The 9,938-nt window shown below is 41.7% G+C and overlaps 1 long non-coding RNA gene across 1 annotated transcript; it reads left to right on the plus strand.

Annotated features, from left to right (window-relative positions):
- The first annotated feature begins 6,855 nt into the window (after positions 1-6,855).
- On the plus strand, positions 6,856-9,306 carry LOC147056245 (uncharacterized). Its single transcript, XR_015066008.1, has 3 exons — positions 6,856-7,090; positions 7,213-7,375; positions 7,452-9,306. It is a non-coding gene; the product is annotated as an uncharacterized LOC147056245 (long non-coding RNA).
- The last annotated feature ends 632 nt before the right edge of the window (positions 9,307-9,938 follow it).

Genomic DNA, 9,938 nt, shown 5'->3' on the forward strand with positions numbered 1-9,938 from the left:
GGGGGGCAGCTTCACGCAGGTCAAATTTATTTGTCAAAATCCAACACCAAAAACAGACACGAACCAGCAACAACAGGCTAAACGATACGGTATGCTAACGTGACATACACAAACGAGAGGCTGAGAACGGGCCTAACGTAACATTCAGAGTTATTCAAATGATTATTACATAAATAACACGTTAATCAAACCATCTGTATCACTCCAAATCATAAAATACATCGATCATTGATCGTGTATACGCGCGCCGTCGGACTCGTGATTTGCATGTCTAATTATTCCACAGACCCATATAACGATGTATAAAGTATATTTCAAATAACTATCATATAGCAACAATATTACCAAACCATCTGTCACTCCAAATCATAAAATCCATCGATCATTGATCGTGTAAACAATGCCGTACGCGCGCCGTCGGACTCGTGATTTGCATGTTTAATTATTCCACAGACCCTTATAACGATATATAAAGTATATTTCAAATGACTATCATATAGCAACAATATTACCAAACCATCTGTCACTCCAAATCATAAAATACATCGATCATCGATCGTGTAAACAATGCCGCGTACGCGCGCCGTCAGACTCGTGATTTGCATGTCTGACGTGATGTGTGCTCGCATGCTGTCCATCACAAGCAGAGCTTGCATCCTAAATTGCATTGCTGCCCCTACTGTTTTTTTTTGTTTTTTTACATCACTTCACTAAATTCTTTTCACCAGACCTGTGCTTTTTAAAAACTCAAAAAAAAAAAAAAACAGCGCTTTCCCCTCCCAGTTGTTGCGTCACGGCCAATGATGAAATTTAAATCACCCTCGTTCAGTTTAGTTTGAAAATAACTATATTTCTTTTTCAGTTGTTTTTTTTTGTTTTGTTTATTTGTTTCATGAACTTGAATATTGTGCTTTAAAGTGTGAGTTGCTTTATTCGTTTTTCCAGTGTATTAAAAATAATATGTGAGGTGATCAACTGTACTAGTAAGTAATGTGTTAATGATCAAGTCAAGTCAAGTTTATTTGTATAGCCCTAAATCACAAGCAGTCTCAAAGGGCTTCACATAGACAATCAATTGACAATTATTCTCAAAGCATCCCCTGATCTTGAGCTCCCAAAAGGGCAAGGAAAAACTCAAAAACCCCTACCAGGGGAAAAATGAGAAACCTTGAGAAGGGACCACAGATAGAAGGATCCCCCTTTCAGGATCACCAGGCTGCAATGGATGCAAAGAGGGCACATAAAATACATAATATGGAAATCAAAAAGTGGATGTCCAGGTCAAAGCGAAGAGCTGTCGGAGGTGCCTTCGATTGTCCTGGCAGTGTCCTCTAGGAGGGTATTCCGCTGCAGTTCCCTCATGCTGAATTGGTCCACGAGAATCTAGATAGCCGTCGTCAGCTTGGGTGTCACCTAACCACCTCCCCAGCCGGGGAGGGGTATGGGGAGTGGGGTCGGGGAGAGGGAGCAAAAACAAACTCCAGCCGAATCGGCTACTACAGGTTAATTAAAGGCCATATCATAGAAATACGTCTTTAAACGTGTCTTAAATGTTTCTACTGAGGTAGCAGTTCTAATATCCATTGGCAGGGCATTCCAGAGCTCTGGAGCCCGAATAGAAAATGCTCTAGCCCCTGCAGACATTTTCTTGGCCCTCGGTGTCACTAAAAGACTAGCGTTTTGCGAACGAAGGTTACGAGACGGAACATAAGGAACAACTAAGTCGACGAGATATGAAGGCGCTAAGCCATGCAATGATTTATAGGTTAATAGAAGAACCTTGAAGTCACATCTTAAATGGACCGGGAGCCAGTGTAAATTGGCTAATATTGATGTAATGTGATCAAATTTTCTTGTCCGTGAGAGCAGCCTTGCAGCAGCATTTTGTACTAACTGTAGACTTTTGACGCTGGACTTGGGAAGACCAGAGAATAATGCATTGCAGTAGTCCAGGCGCGACGTGATAAATGCATGTATAATAATTTCCGCATCACCGGTCGAGAGGATTGGGCGAATCTTAGCAATATTACGAAGGTGAAAAAATGCTATTCTGGTTATATTCTTAATGTGCTTTTGAAAGGAGAGCATTTGGTCGAATATTACCCCGAGATTAGTTACAGTATCACTCTGAGTGATAGTACGTTATCTAGAGTTATCGCAGTTTCCTTAAATAAATGTTGATAACGAGCTGGACCAATTATCAACATCTCAGTTTTATCTGGGTTCAGACGAAGGAAGTTGAGAGACATCCATTGCTTGATCTCCGCAAGGCATGCCTCAAGATTACAACAGTCCCGCGGATCTGTCATTGATAATGGCATATATAATTGGGTGTCATCCGCGTAACATTGAAAACTAATATTATATTTACGTATAATGTTCCCAAGTGGAGTCATATAAATATTAAATAAAATTGGTCCTAGTACCGATCCCTGTGGGACACCACACGTAACTTTATAGAGCTCAGAGGACGCATTGCCATGGACCACTCGGTGCGTCCTGTCTGATAGATACGAATGAAACCAGCCTAGTGCTGACCCCGAAATACCATCACAACCTTTAAGACGCTCTAATAAAATATTGAAGTCAACAGTGTCGAAGGCAGCACTAAGATCGAGTAGTAACAATACCGATTAAGTATTTGAATCCATAGCTAAGAGGAGATCATTAGTCACTTTAGCAAGTGCTGTCTCAGTGGAATGATTAGCTCTAAACCCAGACTGAAAAGATTCATATCGATTATTAGCGACCATGTAATCAATAAGCTGCTGCGCTACTACTTTTTCAAGCAGTTTTACTATGAATGGGAGATTTTAAACTGGCCTATAGTTACTGAGACAGTCCGGGTCAAGATTTGGTCGCTTAAGTAGCGGTTTAATAATAGCGGTTTTAAAGGCTGTTGGCACTATCCCAGAGGAGATAGACAGATTAATTATATTTAAAACGGACGGTCCTAAGATTTGAAATAATTCTTTAAATAGTTTGGTTGGAAGCGGGTCAAGTAAACATGTTGTTTGTTTAGCCGCACTAACTAATTGTGTAAGCCTTTCGAGGGACACGCTTTTAAAATTTGAAAGGGTTATTGCATGATCGTCGGCGCCGGTAATCGGCGGTCCCGACTGAGTGATCGGAATGGTCATCTTGAGCTCATCCCTAATGGATTCAATCTTTCGAGCAAAATATTTTATGAACTCGTCAGCCGAGTGAAAGGAGCTACCGGGGGTTGGCTGGCGTAGTGTTAGCTTTGCCACCGTATCAAATAGGTATTTAGGATTGTTCTTATTGAGATTAATGACCTGCGAAAAATAACGAGTTTTTTCTAAGATAAGCGCATCTTTATATTTCAGGAGGCTGTCGCCCCATGCCTGATGGAAAACCTCAAGTTTGGTTAAACGCCATTTGCACTCATGCTTTCTACTTAATTGTTTAAGCGAACGTGTTTCATCTGTGAACCACGAAGTAGGCAATCTACGGCGAGTTTTAAGACGTAGCGGCACCACAGAATCAATGGCATTTAACAATGTAGCATTGAAATCATTTGTAAGATTATCAATAGAGCCGGTATATGAGGGCAATACGGCAGTTGCTGGTGGCAGTAGCCCAGATAGCACAGTCGCAGTCATGGAGTTAATATTACGGCTGCTATAATTCTGATTGCTCTCTTGTCTTTGACTAAGAACAAAAATTTCAAATTTTATTAAGTAGTGATCAGACAAAACAGTAGTGTATGGCAGTACTGTTATATTAGAGGTTGCCAGTCCTCGGGATAATACCAAATCTAAGGTATTACCATTCTTATGCGTTGCTACCTGTACGGCTTGCGTAAAACCAAACGTATCAATTAGAGTCTGAAACGCCGAAGTAAGTGGCTCTGACGGTAAATTCATGTGGACGTTAAAATCGCCCAGGATTATTATATTATCCGCGTTTGTCACTAGATCAGCCACGAATTCTGAAAATTTATCCAGGAAGCCAGCGTAAGCCCCAGGTGGACGGTAAATAACAGCAAGATAAAATGACGGTAAAGTGGTAGATCGGACAGTGAGAACTTCAAATGTTTTAAATATGTTAATCGAACGAGGCGTAAATCTAAGATCGGAATTTGAGATGAGGGCAACACCCCCACCCTTTTTTCGAGGACGCGCCACATGCGAGCTCACAAAATTTGGAGGCGAGGCCTCATTAAGCGGTAGCAGTTCATTAGGTTTTAACCAGGTCTCGCAAAGACCAAATATATTTAGATTATGTTCCGTGATGAGGTCATTAACGAGAACTGCTTTCGTATGAAGCGATCTAATATTCATAAAACCAAGTTTAAGTGTAATCGGTTGGTCAGGGTTTGTATTTATCAAAGGATTTTTGAACGAAATGAAAGTAAGATTGTGTTCTCTAGGCCTGACATCACCTCTCAATTGTTTATTCGCGCGGTGGGACGATACGACCGTAGGAATTTGATAGTAAATATTTGGTACACACGTAATATTATCTGAAACAGGCACCATATCATCAGCTATACCGGTCGGGGTGGAGCGATTAGATTTGTCTGCCACCTCAGTAGAAAGTGTGTTCATGTGTACTGTAGCACTATTCAAACTGTGACGCTGTAGTCTACACAAGGAGCTATGTGCATGCTGGAAGTCTAGCCTAGCGCTAGTTAACTTTAACTTAACTGACTCCAAACCCATCCTGACAGGTGGTCTAGTCACCTGTGCTCCGGCCTGCTCTAAGGTGACCTGTCATGAGTGGCTCAAACAGTAATCTATATTCCTAGAAAGAGTGAAGGCGCCTTCACGGTTAGGATGAAGGCCGTCCTTCCTCAGCAGCTCGTGGCGGCCCCAGAAGGAGGACTAGTTATCTATGAAATACAGTCCCTGCTTTTTACAGAACCCAGCCATCCATCGATTAAGGGAGACTAATATACTAAACCTCTCATCAGAGCCTCTCCCAGGCAGGGGGCGAGAGACAAATACTCGATGCCGACTCATCTTTCTGGCGAGATCACAAGTCCTCACTATGTTTCTCTTTGTGATCTCAGATTGCCTCATCCTAACATCATTGGCGCCGACGTGTATCACTATATCAGAGTAGCTAGTGTTGTTGGAACTATGCTGTTGACTAGTCCTATTGCGAGTCAGCTCCCTAAGATTAGCTTCTATGTCGGGTGCTCTGCCCCCAGGAATACACATTACCGTGGCTGGATTTTTAAGCGTGATATTTCGGGTAATGGAGTCACCTATGACCAAGGTGCGAGGGCCAGTAGACCGAGATGACTTTGGACGGCTATGCGTCTTACCTGGCTCATCGCGATTAGCAAGCCGCTTGGGGCTAATGCCAACGGGGCTAGCGGGCTGACTACAGTCCGCGACTGTGTCCGCCACATCTACTGTTATCGCACTATTCTGCTCTAACTGGCGGACACGTCCCTCTAGCAGGGACAACCTCTCTAACAGAAGGGTGCAGTTGGTGCACGAAGCAGTACAAACCTCTTGTTCCGCAGCCATACTTACGTGTCCGATGAGCGACGGTAGACAAACGGCCACCACAGTGAAAAAAAATCAAGTAAATTTTTTGGAAAAAAACAAAACAAAAACATAAGTCGCTCCTGAGTATAAGTCGCCCCCCCCACCCAAACTATGAAAAAAAACGCGACTTATAGTCCGAAAATTACGGTAATACAAGTACAGTACATTGTCAATAGAGTTGCCACTCTGTTCCATTTCACTCAATTCCAGGTTTTTCTGTATCGTTTGTAAATAAGTCACGCCCTTCTCCTCAAATCTAGTCACGTTGCTACGAAGTAGGGTGGGCTGGCCAGTCTACACCGAGTGTTTACAAGCAATGCCGAAACGAAAATGCACGTTCATGGAGGACTTGACTAAAAAAAATTCCTGTGCTTTTGTCAGGGTTGTGATCCTTATGAAGCTGAGTGCTTGCCAACGCACCGCGCAAGAGGAAGACTGAAGAGGAGCCTTTTCTTTTTCTTCAAATGCCGCACCGATGGCCGTATTTCTTTTGTCTTTTTTCTTCTTAGTGTACCACTATAAAACTAAAAAATGCCAGTGTACACATGTTTTTGTTAGTGTAAATATGTTTTTGTGATTGTATATATATATAAATGTTGTTTTTTGTTATTTCGGTCAATAAAAGCAATTGCTATACAGACACCATGTCATACATATGTGTAATAAAATATGACACAAACGACCCCCCCCCCCCCCCACACACACACACATACACAAAAGAATTACTCTTTTTTTCAGAAACCCAAATCTGGTCATGCTATTTAAGATAGCCAACAAATCACTGATGTGTTTTCTTTAGTACGTGTGTTTAATTAGTGTGTATCCTGCACAGTTATCCACTACCAGCTAATTTCGGGCCGGAGACGGAAGCTTGCCACCAAAGGAGGGGGGGGGCTGGTTAACTTAAAGATAGCCGACAAACAAATGATGTGTTTTCTTAGTCAATAACATTCAATTGTGTGTAATGGCTAACATTACAAAAACAATATAAATTCTGATAAATTTAACATTTGTACTGACTTTACAACTGCTATGGCACATTAGCTAAACTAAATTTAAATTGTGGTTGCCTGTCAACGTGAGCGTTTTTAGTTATTTACGCTGTTACTTTTGAGGATTGAAATACTTGATATTTTGCATTATTTATTCACCTTAGACTTTATCTGCTTCAGCGAGTGGTTGTCTAACCATCGTGGGTTAGTGCGCCATCGCTGCACATATGCAGAAGAGCTCAAAACACGTTACTCGATTCAACCAATGAGAGGGCTTGGAGAGCAGATGATGAAATTACCCATATAGTTCCCTTCTTTCTGTTCCGTCTTTGTGGAGTTGTATGCATCCTCAAGGGTCACATAAAGCAGGTCAGTAGTCTCATTTCCCCTGGAGTAATAATCCACATACTGGGTGAAGGCAGGTGACTTGTCCAAAGTCACATGATTAAAGTCCCCGGAGATCAGCAGCAAGTCAGCAACCGTGGAGTGGATGACGTCACATGCTACTCCCGTGTTGCCACGCAGAGGAACGTAAACAAGAACAGCAATGGCTTGTCCAAACTCCCTGGACAGATAGTAAGTACGCAGGCTCACTGCCTAAAGTTCAATATCTCTGCAGCACATGGAAGTCTTGATATACACATGCCCACCTAACATTCACATACAGAGCGAGACAACCACCTTTACTCTTTCCACAGGCTTTGATGTTTCTGTTGGCTCTGATTGTGCTGAAGCCCGGTACCTCAATGCTAACATCCGGTATGCTCGCCGTGAGACACGTCTCACAGAAGTACAACAAATTCCACTCTCAGGACTTCATAGTCTTCACCAGCGCAGCCAGCTCATCAGTCTTGTTCTGCAGTGAGTTGATGCTCGCCAGGATCACGAAGGGTACAGAAGGTTTAAAACGCCACTTGCCGCTTCCTTACCTCCACAGGCAAGTGTGGAACCATATACCTACCCGGGACCGGGATTTCAGGTTGAATAGCAAATCCCTGAGTAAGCAATAGTAACCATAACAGAGGATGAGAGAAAGTTTTAGAAAAGAGAACGAGACACTGCTGGGAGGCTCCCACACACGAAAAAAAAGGTAACTTTCTCTAGTGTTGCCATTACTGAAGCTTTGCTTCCACAATATTTCTATGTTGCATTTTTTTGTCCTCACAAGTGAAATTAAGAGTATTTTCTCCCATTTTATACATGTTCCGAATATAGACTAAAAACATTTGAGGCTGTCACAAATTACAATTACTCAAACATGCATATCTATGGAAAAAGTAATTCAGGTGCTTTGGGCAAAAGGCTAGAGGACCCAGAAGATCTTTGCTATCTAATGCGCGTGAGTCTTAGTGTGTGCGTGTGTGTGCGTGTGTGTGTGTGTGTGTGTGTGTGTGTGTGCGTGCGTGCGTGCGTGCGTGCGTGCGTGCGTGTGGTCTCATTCTCCTTCGCTCTCGCCCTTCCTTTTGCCTACTCCCTGAATCTCTAGAGAATGTTTAAAGCTTCCTCTCTGGATTTAGAGGAGACACATTGTCTTCTGCTGAAAGAGCCAGAGCCAGCCACTAATTGGCTAGAGAGAAGTTTGAAGACAACACACATTGAGACAGACATGGTTTTAGGGGGGGGGGGGGAGGGGGCGAGAGAGAGAGAGAGAGAGAGAGAAAACAAAGAGGAAAAAAAGAGTGAGTCAGGAATGTTACGAAGACTAAAATAATGGACCATAATGGACCTGCACCATTTTAAACCTTTATCCAGCCACACCTTGCAATGCCACATGCAAGCACATAACAATGAAAACACATAAACACATAATCAAAAGGATTTTGTGTTCTGTTAAAAATGCCCTAAATATACTTGTATTTTTGTAATGACAATAAAACAATACATGAAAACTTTTGAAATTATTAGCAGCAAAAATGATTATTTTGTTTTGTAGTTTCAAGGAGGAGCATTGGTGAGCCGAGCTTTCTGCATCACAACTGTTTCTAGTTGCAATATGTGTATTTAAGAGCGCTGACAGTAATGACATGACAATATAGGTGGATGTCTTTTCACTTTTTTTGTTGTAGAAAATAATGTGATACAAAACATTTTGATTGACCGTTTCATCTGCAATGGTGTGACATTGTTCACTTGCGATTCATTTGTTTCAAACGGCAGCTAAATTACTTGCCCACAGTTGATGACATAAAAACTAGCTGCAGAACACGGCACACTGCACCAGGCATGAGCAAATACAATTTTAGAGGGATGGGCTCTAGCAAAAAAAGGGCACCTCTTGGCAAAATTATTTATTAAAAAAAAACAATAAAAAAGGAAACATTGTACTTACATATTTATTTTTAACACAGTCACCAGAAAATAATAAGCCTGTTTTATTGCCAGGTTTTTGTAAATGATGAATTGGCTTGCACTTGTATTATATAAGAACTATCAATTTTCTTTCAACCCTTAGTGTTACTCCTAACCTGTACAATTCAATGGAAAAACAAATCTTGTAAGAGGGGAAACGAACAGAAATAACTGATAATGTGGTTGCGCACACCCTTTAAAAACTGGATGTAGCTGTGTTTAGATTTTCCCATTAGATTCAAAATGGGAGTCGGCAGATATCTGCCACCATTTAAAGTACATCAGATTATCTTGAAATTAAGTTCACATTTTTAGTAAGATTATTTCTGACACATTGAGAGCCACACACGAGCGCAAGCATTTTAACCACTTTTAACCATGCTGAAACCATAGTTATTTGTCTTCAGCTTGTGCGGAAGTTGGCAAAGGGAGATGTGACAAGATTGAGGGGAGAGTTCCCCGGAAACGGTGCACCTAGCACCTTGGCCAGGCTAGGAAAAGCACCTCCTGCAGGATAACAAGTTATAACAATATAATATATATATATATATATATATATATATATATATATATATATATATATATATATATATATATATATATATATATATATTCATTCATTCATTCATTCATTTTCTGAACCGCTTATTCCCCACGGGGGTCGCGGGCGTGCTGGAGCCTATCCCAGCCGTCATCGGGCAGTAGGTGGGGGACACCCTGAACTGGTTGCCAACCAATCGCTGGGCACACAGAGACAAACAACCATTCGCACTCGCACTCACACCTAGGGACAATTTGGAGTGCTCAATCGGCCTATCAAGCATGTTTTTGGGATGTGGGAGGAAACCGGAGTGCCCGGAGAAAACCCACGCGGACACGGGGAGAACATGCAAACTCCACACAGGGAGGGCCGGAGGTGGAATCGAACCCGCACCCTCCTAACTGTGAGGTGGACGTGCTACCCACTGCCCCACCGAGCCACCATATATATATATATATATATATATATATATATATATATATATATATATATATATATATATATATATATATATATATATATATATATATATAT

This window comes from Syngnathus leptorhynchus, chromosome 5 (assembly GCF_054491065.1).
Source record: "Syngnathus leptorhynchus isolate UIUO chromosome 5, UIUO_Slep, whole genome shotgun sequence".
Taxonomy (NCBI): domain Eukaryota; kingdom Metazoa; phylum Chordata; class Actinopteri; order Syngnathiformes; family Syngnathidae; genus Syngnathus; species Syngnathus leptorhynchus.